Source organism: Lepisma saccharinum, chromosome 2 (assembly GCF_977018435.1).
Source record: "Lepisma saccharinum chromosome 2, izLepSacc3.1, whole genome shotgun sequence".
Taxonomy (NCBI): domain Eukaryota; kingdom Metazoa; phylum Arthropoda; class Insecta; order Zygentoma; family Lepismatidae; genus Lepisma; species Lepisma saccharinum.
This window is the reverse complement of record NC_139230.1, coordinates 148,534,119-148,555,233: the sequence shown is the minus strand read 5'-3', so window position 1 is coordinate 148,555,233 and position 21,115 is coordinate 148,534,119.

Sequence of the window (21,115 nt, the reverse complement as noted above, 5' to 3'; positions counted from 1 at the left end):
CTGCTAACAGAGGTCAAGGACCGGCCAGAGCTTTGACCAGGATAGGAGGACAACGGTCAAAGCACCTTCTTCTTCTTCTCTTCCATTCCCTTATGCCGTTAAGAGTCGGGTACCTCGTTCTGTCCATCTCATCCACTCCGTCCGGTCTCGACTCATTCTTCTCATTTCGTTCTTAGTTTTTCCATATTTTAATCCTATCTTTTCTATTCTATCTTCCCATGTATTTCTTGGCCTGCCTCTTCCTACTCTACCCTCAACCCTCATCTCCATCACTTGCTTGGCTTTCCTATCTTCATTCATTCTATTTACATGTCCATACCACTTCAACTGGCGTTCCTCTACTACTTCAGTCATTGTCTTCTTTTGTTTTACCTCTTCTCTTATTCTTTCATTTCTTATTCTGTCTCTTCGAGTTTTCCCCACTGTTCTTCTAAGATATTTCATCTCTATTGCTTGAAATTTACTTAGATGTTTATCTTGGAGTGCTAAGCTTTCTGTGCCATAGCCCATGATGGGAACTACAATTGAGTTGTAGAGTTGCATTTTTGTTTTTATACTGATCTCTCTTTTTCCCACTAAAGTATTACTCATTTGATAATATGCTGATGCTGCCTTCTTTGTCCTATTCATTATCTCTTGATCAATTTTCCCACTGCTACTTATGATAGTTCCTAAGTATTCATATGTTTCTACTTTTTCTAGTTGTTTCCCTTCACATATTATATTCAGGGCTTCATTTTCCTTGTCCTCTTTAGTCACCCGCATGATCTTACTCTTTTCTATATTAATTTTCATGCCTTTCCTTTTAAGTTCTTCATACCATTCTTCCACTGCTTGCTGAAGTCTCTCAGGTGTATCTGATATCAGTACGATATCATCGGCATATAATAGTGCTTGGATATATACTGGCCTTAATCTCCACATACCTATCTTCGTTCTGTGTCTTCGTCGTTTGCATATTTTAGCAATTTCGTCTAAAAAGACGTTAAATAGGATTGGACTGAGGCTGTCTCCTTGTTTTATGCCTTTCTCAATGTCAAATTCACCTGAGTGTTCGCCATCTACTCTAATTGTTCCTACAGGATTATTATATACAATTTTTATTGCATTCAATAATCTTACTGGTACTTTCTTTGCCTCCAATGCTTCCCATACATATTGCCTAGGTACTGAATCAAAAGCAGCTTTTAGGTCTATAAAAGCTAGATATGTGTCCTTGTTCTTGGCAATTATTTTTTCCATAATCGTTCTTATAGTATATATATGATCTTGTGTTTGCCTTTTAGGGCGGAATGCTGCCTGCTCCTCCTCCATATCTTCCTCCACCACTTTTCTGAGACGTCTTTCTAGTATCCTTGTGTATAATTTATAAGCGACTGATGAGAGGCATATTGCTCTGTAGTTATTACAGTCATAGCTACTGCCCTTCTTATGTAGTGGGATAATGATATTTTTCCTCCATTCATTTGGTATTTTGTTTTCCTTCCATATTCTTTGAAACATCTTGGTTAAATTCTTAACTACTTCCATACCTCCATATTTTATTAATTCTGGATTTATTCCATCTGATCCTGCTGCTTTTCCTGTCTTCATCAGTTCTATTGCTATTTGTATTTCATCTTCCTTTATTTCCCCTTCTGGTCAAAGCACCAAAAACAATAAATAGGCACATAAACACAGAGGCTAGAGCGTCACCACGTTCAAATCTTGAATAAAAGGGATGATTCGGAATAGCGAGAAAACAGTTTGCCTAGAATCGACTCCGAAGTGTGAGCTACGCGCGACCTAGCTCGGAGTCGCGATCAGACTCGTGGTCTGGATTTGTTTTTTGACTCGAGTGAGTGTTTAGAGCCATGGAATAGAGCAGAGTAGACCCAGGGGGTCGTTTCCCCCTCGCCGTCAACGCATCCGTGCACATACGTGTGGTTATGTGAGAATAACGCCAGACACGTCCACCTGTGTCAATCGTCCGAAACAACTTCCTAAGTTAGCAGAAGTTAATAACAATTGATAGCAAAGTTAATACCGAAGTGCATAACAGCCAATACTAAAGTTAATAACATTTGATATCCATGTGTGTCCATGGCAAACCGCGAATGGCTCATTGCGTATGTTCGTCTCTTCGCCTAAGCCAAGTTTCTACGTACAAGTGACAGCGAAGGACTGACCTATTACTGCGCTAGTAGTCGTATGGAGTCGACAGTGTACGTGTACCGTCATGGACGTGCCAGACAAGTGAACGAGTGAAGCCAGGATCCAATGATGTCATATGGAACTGCCCAGTGATTCACTTTCGCCAACCATGATAACAGCGAAGTACGACACCGGATTGTGGACGCCTTCCAAAACTGTAGGACCACTTTCACCCGACCCAGGTCAGAGGGAATGCAGCGAAGGTAAGACCCAACCATGTGCGTGTGTGAGAGAGATGACACCAATCTACCGCGAATCTGCGTAAATCAAATCATTGCATAACTTAAATCAGTGCTATGGCATACCTAGACATCCTTATTCCGGCGGACTAATCAACATTATAGATCAGAGTATATGTTAACAGCTAAACAATAGTTAATTGAAATATATTTGTACCTTCAGATAAGATAAAAGGGTTCGCACAAAGAACAATTATTCACATTATACTTAAAACCCTAATCGGTAAATTGTAAAAGGCAATGTAGCCAACAAATAGCATGAGTATAGTCAAAGTATTAATTAATCTAACATTTGTAATTGTCATATTGTCACAATATGCCATGGAATGTGTGTATGAATGAGAGAGAGAGAGAGAGAGAGAGAGAGAGAGAGAGAGAGAGAAAGAGGACAAGATGTACTGTCTATTTATATGTGTTTTAATATATGTGTATTTTCAGAGCCACCGTAGTACTATGTCAGGTGCTTGAAAACAAATCCTCCTAGGTTTATTGTCGGTAACTCCGACTGTAGGCACTTATCCTGACCGTCTTATAATTCATGTAATGTTTTATTAGAGTGACAGGTGTGTCACGGGGGAGTGATTCTGCGTTGTTGCGTTGCTTCGTCGTTGCTTAGTTTAGTTAGTTAGTTTTTTTATAAGCACGTAACATGATATTGGAGACTTAAGTAAGATGCGTGCTGTCGCCTGCCTTCGCACCTTACCTTAACAAAAGCCCTAATTTTCCTTTCTTGTGACTTGGATCTTCAAGTCTTAGGAAGATTTCAGACCGAAGGGGCATGCGATACATGTCGTTTGGAATGAGTCAATCAACAGCAACATTTCACACCACAGCGACACAAAAGACCGTACAAACCTACGTTCGACTTGTAAAATTCTCAGGTGGCACGGTGTGAAATCTCCCTTAGTAATAATAAATAATAACCCGTGGCTCGACAGCCCTTGAAGGGCCTAGGCCGATCTCCCGAGTACGACTGCCAGTCTCCCCCCACAATCCTATCTAGAGGTACGGAGATCTTCAACCTGTAATGGCGTGACGTGGGGTCAGCACTCTAACTCCCAGCTGCTAATAGGAGATTTCCGAGACCGGGTTACCCTACTCACTCATAGCTCTCCACCGGTCCTATACACAGGCCGAAAACTCAGAGACTGAACCCACGCGGAACCCAAAAATCTTTCTTAGTAGGCCTCTGTCATCGTCACCTCGAAGCGGCATCTCGTGTTGACCACAGAAGTAAAATATCTCCTCAACAGTTGAGAATGTCCCTCAGCTTTGTTCTTTATTTTCTGGGCTTGTTCACTATACAGGCATCTTACGATTTGACATACACAGGGCATGTACTATGTAGACATTTTAGCTAAAAGTCACTCGAAGTCAAGGGTTGTTCGGTGGCTCAGTTGGTAGAGCAATGGCACAGTACGCAAGAGCCCTGATTCGGGTCCGGGTAGAGCCGACAATTTCCACTAAAATGTTTACATATGCAACATCTTCTTGCTTCTCGACATTCATAAAATTTTCGCCTGTCCCTTTATGGTAGTTAAGTGTTTGAGTATATCGAACCCAGTGGGCTTAAACAAAATTATTTCTTATGCAATGAAATTCTCGGACTGCATACACGAAATTTGGTCCAGGCACAACTAAATCATCACTCAAAACTTTGATATTCAGTTGATCTGTGCAGCTTATTTCTTTTTTAATAAACCGCTCCAATACCCGGCATTGCTGAAATATTCACTTTAGATAAAGAGAGACCTTCGATCTCTTCCGCCCTTGATCTGAACTAGCACTACACTGAGGCTCCGGAAATTCCGCTGTCGTCAATGTCTTCAGGTTTGGACCCGAACTGGAAATAGTAATAGACTTCGTTACTTTACGTTATTTAGTCCTTTTTATTTTCGAATCACTAGATCTTATAAAGCTACCAATGGACACTGACTGATCACTAATCTACTTACCTATGAAGTCTCATTAACCGATTCTGCTGTACAGATCAACCGGGATATTGAGGGTCCGTATTTTTATATTCATTATATTCTAGAACGTTCAGCAGATAAAACCATTCGTTAATATTGCCAGTAGTTCTACGACTCCTTCTCTTATTCAAGAACGTTCCCTCTCGCGCTTTCCAGAGATTAAAAAATACAACTAATCGTCCTACTTGTGCCGCTACCTTTGTTGTGCAGCTTCTAAATGCTGACCCGTCTTTACATGGTGGTCAAGTTCGCTGCGACAAGAAAAGTTAACGTGCAATATTATCAACAACAGGGTTATAAAACATTCTCCGTCTTGCCTTGATAATTGTCTGTCCTTAAATCATCGTCACATTATTCAAGAAGACAAAAACCTAATTTTATGTAGTGTAAACTGAAAAATTTCCTGGAGGGGCTCCAGCCCCCTGATCCCCACCTTGGATACATGCTTTTAACAATAACAGGGTTATCGAACATTCTCCTTCTTGTCTCGATAATTATTTCTCGCAAATTATCATCACATTATTCAAGAAGCCAAAAACCTAATTTTATCTAGCGTAACAAAAAATTCCTTATGGTTGGGCTCGAGCTCCCTGATCCCCACCTTGGATACGTGCTATTAACAATAACAATACCTATTATAGAATATTCTCCGTCTTGCCTCGACAATTACTTCTCTCCTTAAATTATCGTCACATTATTCAAGAAGACTAGAAATTAATTTTATCTAGTGTAAACTGAAAAATTTCCTGAGGGGGGGGGGGGGGGCTCGAGCCCCCTGATCCCCACCTTGCATACTTGCTATTAACAATAACAGCGATATAGAACATTCTCCGTTTTGCCTCGATAATTATTCCTCTCTTTAAATTATCATCACATTATTTTATTTCACACCACAAGAAACCCAAAATCTCATTTTATCTAATGTAAACCGAAAACGTTCGGGGGGGGGGGGGGCTCGAGTCCCCTAAGACCCCCCTTGGATACGTGCCTGCTTGCTTCCGTCCCTCGACATATTGGTTGCAGTGCTCACTAAGGTTCACATAAATTTGAAGAATAAATGATTAGAACTAATTAGTAGAAAAGTCAACTGGTTTAACTTCGCAACGCAAGTGTTGGATATTTCTATAACCTCAGTAGGCCGAAATGAACTTTTGCAGAAATTTGTGTTATTAAACCAACAGGAAAATGAAACTCCTATTGAATTCGTGAGGAATAGAAATACAAGTATGTATCTTCCTAAATGTAAAGTGTGCCGAAGTTGAAATCGTAAAACTGTTATGTGAACGTTTGCATTCTAATGTCCTACAAAAATTAGTTGTTGTGAAATCACAATCACCTGCACGTTCATTCTCCCTTGCATATGTCAAAATATATGCCCTGATAATAAACATAAAGCTTTGCTTAAAGCTGTGAAGAATGAACAACCTGTCAGTGTTTATTAATTATGTTTTGAACAATAAAGTTGAAACTAAAGCCTGCTTAGACACTGCAAGTATTGATTGATTGATTTGGTGTTTTTTAAGTCCACTTTATGCAAAGTAAAGCTAAGGACTGGACCTACAGTTTAAAGTGGGATCCGAACCACTATGTGCCTCCACCGGGTATCGAACCCGGGACCCCTTGATTATACAAGGCGGCGACGCTACCACTGAGGCATCGGGGAGGACCAGACACTGCAAGTATCTATAACTTTATTAGTATCAAATTATTCGATTATCATAGTGCTGTTATTCTCAAAATTCATTTTAATATACATGGTTGTTATAATTGGAAAACTGTGCAGTAAAGTGTTTCTTCATAGCTTGCCGTAGACTTTATGATTGGAGTAGTCGTTATGAAAGAAAAAATATACACTATTCTAGTGCTATTTGTTTACTTGGGTTATGAGGAAACTATAGTTTGGGTAATGAAGACCTTTTCAGGAACAGAAGAAGAATTTCAAAGCCTGTGCCCCATCCAGAGTTTCAACTTTTCGTTCACTGAGTAGTACATGGTCCCAGAGTCCAAACTCTTACAGGAAATAAGTAAAATTGAGCAGTCAAATTCAAGGTTAGGAAGAACAAAAGTAAAAGGCTCTATACCCTGTCCCAGCTAACTGTAGAGCAGGGTCGCGCATATCGGCAGAGGAGGAGGAGGAAAATCGAGTGTTGAAAGCGCATCGTTGCCAACCGTACGGTCCTGACCTTACATGTATGGACGAATGGTCCAGACCTTAGTCCGTACGCTAAATGCACGGCTTGTCAAAATTTGCTCTTGCAGTTGTATCCCTAATATTTCCCTAAGAAATTCTTAAACCAAGTGTACGGACCTGGATACAAAAATACGGTCCGTTTGCCATGTGCGTTCGGTATTATCCTTTTCAAAAGTTTGCAACGCTGCATATCGAAGGAGGAAATCGGGAAAACTCCCGTCGTCCATTACACAATCCCGTTACTCTCACTGTTCATTGGTGGAGCCGTCTCGCATCACTACTTGCGCAGAGACTTGTTCTCGTTCGCCTGGTCTACCGTTAGCTGGTACGGAGTTTACCTGTCTGTCGTTATCAGTTGCTCCTGACGAGAATCAAGCGTCTGGAAGGCTACTGAACTTCCTCCTACCGACACAGAACAAGTAAGTTATCCTCAAGGACATTTGTAATTGGAATACGAAGCTTGGTTAGTTATTAGAAAGCTATAAAGATATACTTTTGGAGAAAATTGTAATATTTTTATGAATTCAAATACAATATTGACAGATCTAACTCCAGTACGACGAGGTCCTTATCCAATTACAAGAGACAAACAACAAAGGGTGGATGAAATAATTAAGATTGAATGGATTTTTGTTATTTAGCGTCGCTTTTCTGCTACTTTTTACTAATCGTAACGATGAAGATGAGAGATGATATGATAAAATTGATGAAGGGACACTCACAAAGAACGCCTATGTCCAGACCGGGATTCCAACCCGGAACCCCTGGCGTCGTAGCGAGCTGTAATAACCGATATGATTAAGAATTTATTAGAAGAAAGTGTGACAGAAGAGTGTAGTTCTCTTGAATCTTCACAAGGAATAATGATGAGTCGGATAGATTAATAATTGACTACACTACGGCAATGCTTTCTATGCTCACGCTTGACCTTTAAATCAGGAAACAATGGCATATTCAAGTAGGTGGAAATATTTTCGAAGCTCAACAAAAGTTGAGCCTTTCATCATTTAACTCTTGCCGAAAACAGTGAACTTGTTACTGCCTTTTTTACTAATAAAGCTCAGTACTGTTACAAGAGAATTCCATTTGGAATTAATTTTGGTTCCGCTGGACTTGCAAGAATGATGACTCGCATGTTTGATGACTTAAGAGGTAAAACTGTCAAGTGGTTTGCTGTTCATTGCTAATAATTTCAGAAAATGAGGAGCAACACCTCAAAGATTTAGAAGAAGTCTTAAAAACATTACGTAAATTTGCAGTGAACATCTCTCAACATAAAAGTATGATAATGGTAACTGAATTGCCATTTTTGGGCTTTCTTATTAAGTATAAAAGTCTTCAATAATCAGAAAAGATAAAATTGTTTAAAAAACTACCTGGACCTAAAACATTATTAGGTAAAATAGTTCTTCTTGTTCAAAATTATAAAAACACTATTAAGAAAACTTTCAAGTAGAGTGAACATAGTTTTCCATTAATTAAGGAGACCTTGATTGAAAATGCAACATTAGCATTACCAGATTTCAGTAAGAAATTTTATCTTGATTTGGACAGTATTTCAAAATGTATTGGTAACACTTTCGCCTTGTAATCAAGGGGTCCCGGATTCGATACCCGGTGTAGGCACATAGTGGTTCGAATCCCGCTTTAAACTATATCTTCAAACCCGAATCAATCTCTGCATAAAGTGGACTTGAAACAAAGAAATAAACTTAAGAATGTAAAGCAGTCAATGTTGTTCCAGCTAATGTTCTAAACTCTAAAATTGTAACTAAACCTTTGCATAGAATTTTTACAGATATTACTGGACCACATCCTAACAGTAATGAATATAAATATGTTCTTGTTTTGTATGATGCAGCTAGTGGATTTGTTTCGTTTCAAGCATTGAAGTTGTCCTTGAAATTTGGTATTTTTTGTGATAATACTTCACATTATGTTTGTGAGGAATTCTGCCGGTTTTTATGTGTGACTGGGGATGGCCAAATAACAATTTCTTCTTACAACTCCAATGCAAATTTGAGTGAACGAGTGATCAAAAATGAGAAATTAGGACTAAGATGTTCTTGTTCTGAAAATGAAAAATTCTTGGTCTAAATTTCTTTAAGATGTTCAATTTGGTTTGAATAAAACATAACACAGATCATTAAATACAACTTCAAGTGTGTTATTTCTTTGTAAGGAATTAAATGATCCTCTTGTGTAAAATTGGGAACTAAGAAGTGAAGAAATCTTGTTGAATGAGTAAGATTTGTAAAAAAAAACTTGTCACTTGCTATAAAGAAAATTAAAAAGGAATGGGAGAAAAGATCTAAAATGAATAAGAAACGATAAGCTGAACGTAAATTCCAACTTGATGAATTCATAATCTTAAGAATCAACCTAAATTCTCCTTCCTCAAATATGTAACTATATCTTTATTAAATTTATATATGCGATGTCCCTTTCAAAATTACAAAAAATGTAACGAGTAATTCTATGCTATTGAAGTAATTTGGTGAACCAAACATTGCTAAAATGTATCACGTTGAATTTTTGAAGAAATATTACAGTTCAAATTGAAGTCAGTTATTTGCCAATCAGTTAGAAGTCAAAGGGGAAGAGAAATATAAGCTATTCAATGTTAGAAGCATACTGGTTTGTGTTTTTTGTTGTACAAGTATCTATTGTCATAAATGTTATCGTTGTTGTATTTCGTCTTGTGGTGACTACAAATCTCCAAATACTGGAGAAAGTGGACGATGGACTCATGCCCACTCCAAAGAACATACTTCACAGTGATGAACTGTATTATTCATTAAGCCCATCCTCATCCGTCGACGAGGACGTCGACACCCTACATCTGGTAATTAAGAGACCGGCTTTGAAGATGAAAATTATTTTTGGAGAATTATTTTCCTAGAATCAAATAACCATAATAGCAAGAAGCTTGTGTAATAAGACAAGCATTATTGCATTTTATAAGAAAAGGAAAAATAACATTCTAATCCTATACATGAAGAACAAATCGTCAGTTTCATAAATCTGTATAGAAGTACAAGGTATTGCGCACATAATAAATAAAAAATGCACTTCCTCATTTGATAGTCCAGAACACAATTCGTTTACTCATTTTACAATATGACTTATTTCCTTCTAAAGATTCTTCGCTCAGAAAAAAATGCCATTATGTTCCATTTTCAGCTTGGGTTTCAACTTGGTCGTGTCAGCTTCTAAAACCAGATAGTTTCTTTTTATAAAGCTTCTAGTTTCTTTACTCTAGTTTTGATCATTGTTTATAAGAACAGTTACTGTTTTTGAGGAATTTGTACTCTAACTAGCATGTTTTAAAATCAAGTAGCTGTAACTGAATTACTTTTTTGCAATAGAAGTAACATTATGAACAATTACTTTAAAGTTACACATAAATTCTTAACATGAAAATTTGTAACTTTTTTTCCAACTACGTGCCTTCTCTGAATGCTAAAGTGAAACGATTATCGTAGAATCGTTTAAGACAGTGATTCTCAAAGTGTCCGCAAAGGCTCCACGGGGGTTCCGCAACGGTTTCCATGATAAATCGCTCGTTACACATTCATACTTGCAAAGTTACTAATTTCGAGAATCCTGAGTCCTTACCGCAATTTATCAGGCAAAATAAAGCGCGACCTATAGTATCTATGCCGAAAGTGTGAGGTCGCCGCAGCATTTTTAAAGTGCAATGGTACCGCTTCTGAAATGCACTGCCGCGAAGCGGCGTTTTTGCCTGACGCTGTTCTTCGATTCTCGATATTTTGGATTTAAAATACCATCTTGCAGCACGGCATTTACTCCAGTTTCTTACCGTCTCTTCAGTCAGTTGGCTTCAGTTGATTCGAGGAAAGTGTCGAATCATAAGTCCGCACATTTTTGTGGTGGTGTTGAGCATTTGCCATGAACCGGTGGCTCAAGACTGGAACATTGAAACTCCCACCAAAGGAAGCTCCTTTCACAGCCGACGCTTGGGAGCCTGTGCCGGGCCCTTCAAAACCACAAGACGAGAAAACTCAAGACTCCACAATAGAAGAATATGCGAGTGATGCGTGCCCTAGGAAGGAGTAACAAATTGCTGTTGGAAGCAAAACTTTCGACTGTGAAATTAACTTGAATGTGATGAAAGAAGTAAAATCACACTCGTCACATTAAGATCAGTAATTAAAACACTTTTCTTGCACGAATACTTACCATGTTTTGAAGCTTTCCTGGCGACGAATGATGAAAAGATTCTCTCGGGCTATCGACCAGGTGAGTTGTGGAAAAGATTCCAAGCTTTCGAGCTTCATCTTCAGGACTGCACTTCTACCCTGAAGATGAGAGTGACGTTAGCTCTCGAAAGCTTGGAATCTTTTCCACAACTCACCTGGTCGATAGCCAGATAGAATCTTTTCATCAACTTACCATGACGTTGTAGCCTATATTATAAAATGATTGTTATTTCTACTAGATGGCTAGAACATCAGAAACACTAAGAGAGTACGTATGGTGTTAGTTGAAACCAATACATCTAAGAAACGTAATTCCTGAATTCTCATTGGCTGCTAAAATATAAGTTTGCTCTGAAGGGCATGGCAAAAATGTTGCGGCTCCGCGGCCTCGTCTTTGGGTGAAAAGGGCTCCGCATTTTACTGCAATTCGTCTTTTCTAATTGCACGCGAGAACTTCAACGTGTGAGGTGAATTGTTGCATTCATTTGGTACCTGGTAGTGGAGATTGAAAGAATTCATTGTTATATACTGTATAATGGTTTATATGTAATGGATGATTATTCAAGCATAGCTGACTCCTTGTTCTATTATTTAACTGTTGTAATAATATAAACATCTGAATACTTTATAAGTGTGCATTATATACCATAAACATAAATAAAACAACTGTAAACCTTCATATATTTATTTATTTTATTACAATTAATAATCGTCGTCCTCCGTGGCAGTGCGGTTTCTAAGGCGCTGTGCTTTGGGCTCCGACTGCGGGACGGCATGGGTCCAGTCTCTGGGTTCTCTGCCTGTGTATAGGACCGGTGGTAACCCACCATCGTGAGGGGATTGGTGAGCTACGAGTGAGTAGCTCGGATATCTCCTATAACGGCTGGGGGTTCGAAGTGCTGACCCCACGTCACCCCATTAACGGTTGAAAAACTCCACACTTATAGGTAGGATTGTGGGAGGGGGACAGGCAGTGGGGAGATAGGCCAAGGCCCTTCGAGGACTGTCGCGCCATGGATTATTATTATTATTAATAATAATCATTGATTGTGTGTAACTTGTTCCAAGAAAAAATTCTGCAGAAAGTAAAAGTCAGTAACTGTAACTGGGTTATATATAAAATTAAGTAACTGTAACATTTTGAACCAAGTAACTCAGTTACTTTCGACTTATTTTTTTACACTTTTCTGCCACTTTTGGTTAGTCGCGAAGATGAGGACCAGTCATGATTAATTGATTTTGTTTATGTTACTATGCTTTTCTGCCACTTTTAGCTAATCGCGAAGATGAGGACGAGCGATGATATGGTGAAATTGATGAAGACACACACACAAAGAACACTCATGCCCAGACCGGAATTTGAACCCCGAGCGTAGAGCGCTATGTTAACCACTCACCCGGGTTACTTTCGAGAAACGAACGGGTGAAAATATTCACTTAGCAGCACGTAGTTTCGATCTACGGACCTCTGGGTTATGTGCCCAGCACGCTTCCACTGCGCCATACTGCTACAGTTTTCTAAGTCCACAGACAGCAGCATATAAATCGTTCATAACGTCAATCGTAGCAATTTCGAAGTAGAAAACAAATCCTGAAATTGAACTACTGTAATTATTTATCCGTATTTTACATGAACTAGAATATTGGTATTTTCAAACAAGATATAACAATGAGGTATATCATTATGTAGATACTGAGTGTCGAACTTTTCGCTCCCCATGCCCAGCCACAATTCATCCTCAAGGCTCTGGTATCTGGACTCGCAGCAGCCCTGTGTTGTGTCCTGTGTTTGTGATTTAATCAATTTCAGCTCATTACCATTCATCCCAATCTTCGCAATTAGCCAAAAGTGGCAGAAAAGCGATGTAAAATAAATCAGTCTATCAATCCATGTCCAGAACCTTCGGCAGCGAGATCACGTAACGCGCAACAGTCTACAAAAGAGGTAATTTTTGACGTGAAGAAGCTTGCCTCCGCGGCGGACTGGATAGCACAGCGCGCTACGACGCCAAATGGCCCGGGTTCGAATCCTATTCTAAGCATGGGTTTTCTTTGTGAGTGTCCCTTTATCAATTTCATCATATAATGGCTCAACCTCATCTTCACCATTAGTCAAAGGTGGCAGAAAAGCAAAGTAAAATGAACCAAATCAATCCATCGAATTACATATACCTTGCCCATTCTCGAACGGGAGCCTGGAACTGTTTTCATTCTCATTCAGAGTCAGGAATTAATAGTAATATTGTATTTTTTATTGTTATTTAGCATCTCTTTTGGCCGCTTTTGATAGTCGCAACAATGAGGATGAAATTGATGAAGGTACAGTCACAAATAACACCCATGCCCAGTTCGGGATTCGAACCCGGGAACTTCGGTGGTGAGTCCAAAAGTCGAAATAATTGACTGAACAAAAAAAAAATACTTGCGAAAACAAATTAACAACATAGGTCACCTGAAACAACACCCCTCAACGCATTAGTATATCTGAATAATCAAAGTTCATAACAAAAGGGCAAAGGTGCAAGATCTGATGAAGATGCGGACAGCAGGCAGTTCACGTGCATCAAATCTTCGACACAGACATTATTTCTTCAACATCACAATTTGATTGTGATTTGACAAATGAAATCATTATGATTTGTTTTAATAACAATTGGCCACACTTAATGTTTTTCTTTAGTACAATGCGTTTCATTAAAGTGAGAGTCAACAGTGATGTCTAAAGAACTAAAATGTTTTATACTAAATTCGATACCATCTAACCTGCTTCCTGAACTCTTTGGTCGACAGAATATTGTCAGGATTCAATTACTACAAAATTAAGCGCTCTCAATATGACGTAATGCAAGACCTGTGTATTAATGTTACTGCCACTTCCGTACTTGAATTTGAAATTGTCTTATTGTGATCGTCAATTTTAGTCATAGGTCATATCTTTTTAAGGGGCGTGTCACGACATTTTGTAGCGCGATAACAAGTTAAATATTGGCTCAGTTTAAATTTTATTTATTTATTTATTATTTTTTATTTATTTTTATTATTATTATATCAGTTTGCAGCTTGTCAACAGCTTGCATGACAATTTCACAGCTACATATAATTTTTCCGCATTATTTGGTTTCAGATCGAGTTGCCAACACAGCCGACCATCGTGATGGAGTGATCAGCGAAACACGCTACGAAGTTTCGAACTCTGGTCGTTCATGAATGTGTATATCAATGTCAATTCATCATTCATCCTGATCGTCACGATTAACCCAGGAAGTAGAAAAGTGATATAATGTTATAGAAATAGAACATAAACATAGTCTACAGTACATAAACTCCATTAGTTTCGTTTTCCAGTAGATACATTCAATTACCAAAATGTCTGTGGAGCAAGAACATCCAAAATGTCAAATTGAGTTAGAGTTCAGGTTGTTGTACATTCAGGCTAAACCACACTTTTAGAGGCCAGAAGCTTTGCTTTTGCTTTGATGCTTTGATTTGATTTATTTTACTTCGCTTCTTGTGCCACTTTTGGCTAATTTGCGAAGATGAGGATGAGTGATGATATGATGAAATTGATGAATAGACATCGCAAACGTCCATGCCCAAGCCAGGATTCGAACCCGGGACCCCTGGCGTTGCAGCGCGATGTGCTAACCACTCCTAGAGGCCAGAGGCAACCACGTTACGAACCAATTGTCGAAGCAAGTTTTATTGCCTAGTTTCAATTAGACTCATGGGGTTTTGTGGAGTGGCCCTCCGCAGTAAATCCGAAGTACATAGAATCAAAACACTTTTGTAAATTATTTAGGTATTATTCCATAGCCTGTTGTGGAGCAGAAAATTACTGATAATCTAATTTAATGGCAAGCACCACCAACCATATGCACCGTCTGCAACTTTACGCTCGCCTTCACGTGTAATTTTCAAGTTTATGATCACTACTCTGTCCCAAGAAAGTTATGACGCACGAGAAAACATTTTCCAGTAGCAAGAACAAGAATGCACATGCCCCGCAACGAAACAAAGGAAACACAACCTGCCATCCATACTAACTCGTCAAACGTTGGAACACCTAACAGGTTGTGATAGACGGGTTTGTTGAAGAACATAATGCAAAAACGAGCTTCTAACTAGTATTTTCGTCTTGGCAGTAGGTGTCCGCACTCTGTTATTATTGGCATGGTACACCAGAATGATGATTAATCAAGAGAATAGTTTTTGAGAGTGTTATTACGATGGCCTTTGGCAGACATGACTACAAACTACAACACCCTTCAGAGCATCCATTAGCTAGGCGGGAACGTGAGAGCGCTAACAGCAGTTTAGCAAGGTGAAAAATGACCTCACTTCGTTGTCTTTTTAACGCATCACCATGCTTCCATACAAAAGACTTACGAGGGAGTGTGTAAGGAGAAGATCCAGCAGATAAGAAGAGGAAACAAGCATATCAGCAAACAAAGAGAGGATACACGTATCGAATACGTGCCTTACCTCCATCTTAGATCATTTCTGGAAGAAACCCATGCTTCATTGTTACAAGATGTTATCGGATGTCACTATAAATATGCATAGCTAATCAACTGGACAGAGGAGATTGAACAAAGATACTCGATCCGTTATGCATTTTTTCTCCGATTTAAAAGCCCAAGTCCATATAAAGCTAGCCTTTCTTACTTCTTCGCACAGGTCGGTTCCTGTTAGTAGCGTAAGTCCTACGTGTTTGTTAACTCAAGAATAGAGCCTGTGTTTGAAACAAAACACGAAGAGTAATTTTCCTTTTCCACGTTTTGCTGGTTTTTATATTTCTAAATTCCTTCCCAACCGGGTAATGAAATCCCCTCTCCCTTCTCAAAAATATATACATTTAAGGATGGCACATATTAATCGGTACCTTACCGATATAGGCCGACACAGACAGATCATGTATCCCTTTATCGGTAGAATTACAGACTTTTTTACCCCTACACATTGCAACATGCCATAAATAAAGAGGTTAATGAACAATTCATGCTATTGGAGGAACATTTTCACTTTGCTGTGGGATCGGTAGATTATCGGCTACCGGTATTGATAATTTTTTTCACGGTACTGGCAAAACTTTCATGTTGATTCATTCCTAATATATGTTTTATATCACGCGTATTTTTCGTATAATCCATCATTTTTTTATAATTAGAAACATTAGGAATTCCAACGATAACTGTAGTGATAGTATGTCTAGCTTTTGGTGAAAACATGGCAATTCTAAACAAGGGTTCGGGGTTCGAATCCCGGTGCCTCTTCATCAATTTCATTATATCATCCCTCATCCTCATCTTCAAGATTAGTCAAAATGTGGCAGAAATGCAATGTAAAATAAACCCAATCAATCAATGATAATCCAAAAATTACAGAATTACTACAGTCAACAAACAGAATTCCAGTTTCTGAGAAACCGAGAACCCCCGGCGATTGCATCAGCACAAGTTGCACGTCCAGAAGATAACGCTTTGGTGTGGAATCCCGACATCCGGGATAGTGTGTTCGTATTTATTTCGAGGTCCCATGGTGTAACATGTATTGTCGGTTCGGAGCCTTTGTCGTTCCGGAGCTTCAACGTCAACCTCTGCCGATCAGTGGTTCCAACAGGACGGAGCAATCTCGCACACCGCTATGATTTCAGTGGCAGAACTACGCACTCTGTTTCTGGGCAATCTCATCTCACAATTTAGAGACATGGCTTGGCCGACACATTAACCAGATCTGACACCTAGAGATTTTCTTTTCTTTGGAGGTACTTGAAGTCCCGAGTACATGAAACGCGCCCAACAACAACCCAGGAAGTGGAGGCCAACATCCTTGATGAAATCACCTGTATTCCTGTCGCTATGCTGCAGAATACATTGTGGTGCATCTTTGTTGTTCGACTGCAGGACTGCAAAGGATAAATCATATGCAACATTTTCAATTTGCAGTATAGGTGGAATGCATTATGGTTAGATCCAGGATAATTATGTAATTACTTGTGTGTTTTTATATTATTTTAACATTTCTATATCAAATCAGTGAAATCTTAGCGTTTCGTGTCAAATTGAGCCTAAAATTTTGCATTTTAAAGTACATATATTTACATATTTTAATCCATACGTGCATATATTTACATATTTCGTGACATTTCAATATTTGATACACATATTTAATGTATTTAATGTTTTAATATACATATTTCCTGACATTTTCATATTAATACACACATAAACACGACGGAATGTAGGGCTCAGAAAATACAGCATTGAAATTGTTCACTCAACAGTCGCTTCTCTGGAAAGTGAGCATATACCATAAGATTTTTACAAGTTTAAATATACACTATTACTTCGTGCAGTAAATTTCATTTTCACTATATTTTTTATCTTTAATACATATATGTACATATTTTACTGTTTTTAGTGCATAATTATCCGGCACTAATTACGACCTTTTGTCGTCTACCTTTAGCCAGGGTGGAGAGGGGAAAAAATGTATTCTGCGACTTTTGGTCTGCGACGCTAGTGACATCTAGCAACGGTTTATCCGAGCTGTTTACTTTCCGGTCACAAATTGTTTCATAGTTCTGAACTAGATGGCAGCCCATCATCACCCATCATTAACAGAGTGACAGTGATGGTAATATACAATTGCTGACCCTACTTGAAAGTTAATATGAATGATTTTTTAACACATCTATTGGAAAGCTTTCGTAGGAAGACCTCCAGCCTTAACAACGTGTCTTTGTTCCCGTGCGATAAAGTGTCTTATGAGTTTATGCAGAGATAAAAATGATCTCAAAGAAGGATGTCGACGCTTGTTATGTGAAAGCTGTTCTGTTTTGGTTTACTGACTGAATTAGGTTGTATTTTACGTCGTTTTTCGGCCACTCTTGGCTAATCGCGAAGCATGAGCGATGCTATGATGAAGGGGCACCCTCAAGTAACACCCCATCCCCTGTCCGGAACTCGAACCCGGGACTCCTGGCATCGGAGAGCGCTTTTTTGATCACTCCGCCGCGGTGGTCGGCTGCTTAGTTTTTTGGCTAGTAAGCAAAGGCAATGGGTGGGTGTTGTTTAATACACAATTACGTAATCTATAGCTGCAAAATAAATTAATTATCTTGTGTTTGCATTGAAAAGAAGATCATTTTCACAGTAAAAGGTGTAAATGAGAAACTTTGAACTCTTTTGAAATACATCAGCATACCTATCCCCTTTCTCTGGACTTTGCAGCGTGCTATCTAGTGTAACCGTAGACAGGCCCGTAGTCAGAATTTTATTTCAGGGGGGCTCATCCCTTATCAGCAGCCGCCATCTGAATGCGAGAGAGTGGTGGTAGAGACCTGAAGATGAATTGATCAGTATATTACAACTTTACAAGATGTTTAATCCTGCTGAGCCCCCTAGCTACGTGCTGACCGTAGAGAAACAATTAGAGATTGTAAGGGAAATAGTTCCCGCAAACAGTCGTTAGATGCAGGGTTCGAAATCATTGTAGACTGAGGGGGAGGGGAGCATAGGCGCCAATTTATTCCGATTTGGGGGGTATAAAGCTAAGAAATGGAAAAATACCGACATCTTTCAGTTTGCGAGGGTGGGAAGGAACAGTGTGACCGTTCGGTCTAAGCCCCTGTGCTTTGGGCTCCGACTGCTGGACGCCTGGGTTCAGTCTCTGGGTTCTCGGCCTGTGCATAGAACCGCTAACAACCCATCATCGTGAGGAAATTGGGGAGCTACGAGTGAGTAGCGTAACCCGGTCACGGATATCTCGTATAACGGCTGGGAGTTCGACGTGCTGACCCCACGTCACCCCACTACAGGTTGAAGATCTCCGCACCTCTAAGTAGGATTGTGGGAGGGCGACTGGCAGTCGGGAGATAGGCCAAGGCCCTTCGAGGACTGTCACGCCATGGGTTATTATTATTATTAATGACCTATTAATAAACACACTTGAGATGACACTTGCAAAATTGTAATTGCAATTAACTTGCTCCGAAAACACAAACATAGAACTTTTATTAGCTGGACAAAATATTTACTATATTTTGATTATATAATTATGCACCATGATAATTTATATGTAACTTTTGATTGAGAATTTATCACATTCTATTTATAATACGTTATCCCACAATCCTTTCTGGGAGTTTAACATCTTCACACATGCTCAAACACATACGCGCATCATGTTCCCGGTTGACGAACATAGTGGTTGGGATCCCAATTTAAACTGTAGGTCCAGTTCCGATTAATGTATCTGTGCATCAGTGGCGTAGCAGCCGCCCCCGCAACCTCCGCGATGCGGGGGGGGGGGGGCGAGCTGTAGAGAGCCCCGCTATGTTCTCTCCCCCTGATCCTGAAATTTTATATAATCCCAGAAATTCAGCAGTTAGTGTCGCTTATTTAAAAAATGGATTTTCGAAACAGAAAGTTTGTTCCCAGTAACATATCATATGACGACGTCTGCGATAATAAGCAGTGGTGTGTTGTCTTAATAAGAGGGGCCCTGGCAACTTGACATTATGGGCCTCCTTCGAAATTCAGAATTATGTTACTGGCTCATAGATGGCAATCGATAGGAAACTTCTCTTATCTCATGCTTTTATAGCTACGTGGTTTTCGTAATAGTAGTGTAGTGTAGTGTAGTACAGTTGTGAATCTAGTAGAAAGATTCAATTGCTCAACCGGTCGATGCCTTATTGTTACACAATACCTAAACAAACAAACTTGATAATTTATGACCTTTTTTATATTACGTGATATTTAAAATGTAACTTCCCACCAAATATTCTCAAGGGGCCCCCCAAGCCTCAGTACGAGATTGAAATAAGATCTGAGATAAATTTTCCACAACATTTACACCTCTTATGTTTTACTTCAAAGGGGCCCAAAAACTCAGGATGTTGAGCCCAGGGGCAATTTTTCCTTTGCCCTTAGGTCCAGTAGCCCGAATTCCGCCATGCAGGGTATACATCAACTGGGGAAAGCAGACGGATTTTCCGGTAACTGAGGCGACACTAGAACTGCCGTGGCAGGCGGACGAAACTCGAATTCCAGGATTTGCGAGAATCTCTGAACTTGCGTGAATATCGGGAATTATGAGAATCTCGGAGAGCCTACGTTACCGACTCAGCGAGTTTTGAATTTAACTGGCAACGTCTTTATATCGGCGAACCTGCAGTGTGTTTTTTTTTTTATATATATATAGTGTTTGCCGATTTTCCTCGACTTTGTTTGTTCTTTGGTGGATTTGTTTCTTTCAAACATGTTACGTAATGCAGCTAGAAGTCGAGAGTTCTCAACGTTTAAAATTTCCGAAGATCTAGCGAGGTATGTACGATAAAAGTTTATATATTTTTTTTCTACGTAGCACTAGTTTTCAGAAATTTATCTACCTCTGAAAGTTATTTTTACAACTATGCCTGATATCATTGAACGTACAGTAAGAAAATATTTATTTTGCCTAATTTCATGTTCACCTCGTGCTTCGACGTGTACTAGCTCCAAACAGCTTTTCTTTCTAGTAAAAGTCAAAACTTGCAACAAAATTGAGGGTGGGCTATGTTTCCGTTATTGTCTAAAAAGAAAGCTGTGTGTACAGTCACGGCACGATGTCATTTTTAAATAAATGCCAAGTGTTTCGTCTGTTTTGTCATTAATTGCACCACGTTGATATATATAAAAAAAACTGCCTTGTATATTTCCTCTATCATCGAAAGTTGCGTATATTGGCTAATTTTAAATTCAAAAGAATTTATGCCTCCAAGCAAGAGGGAACGGACAAGTTTTAAGTTTCAAAAGTAATTTTAAATTCTACCATGTATACTTGTGTTTAGTCAAGGCTTGCATGAGATGGTGATAATGAAATTGGTTGTGTGATCCTTTCTGCAAATTATCTTCACACATCTCTCTACTTTTGTGCCCAGCTTGCAATGTTGGCTTATGATGCAAGGAGGAACAACTTCCTCATTTTTAAATAAAAATGGAGAGGAAAGATGTCTGTGGGCAAACATATGTATGGTAATCTGGGGGAATTGTTTTATGTCTTTGTAATTAAATTAATTATTATTTGTCCTATGTGCTGACTTTTTAAACTAAAAAACTAATCAACTTTTATTCTTATTTTCAGATTTGCAACTGGTTAGCAACAATCAAAATGGAAGATGTGAAATATCTGCTTCCCTGCTTTTACTCTGAAGTGACACTTCACAACTGTTCCCAGTTCAGATGCAGCAGTTCAGTTTGAGCCACAACCAAAATATTTCAAGACAAGTGATTTATGTACTAATGACTTGCC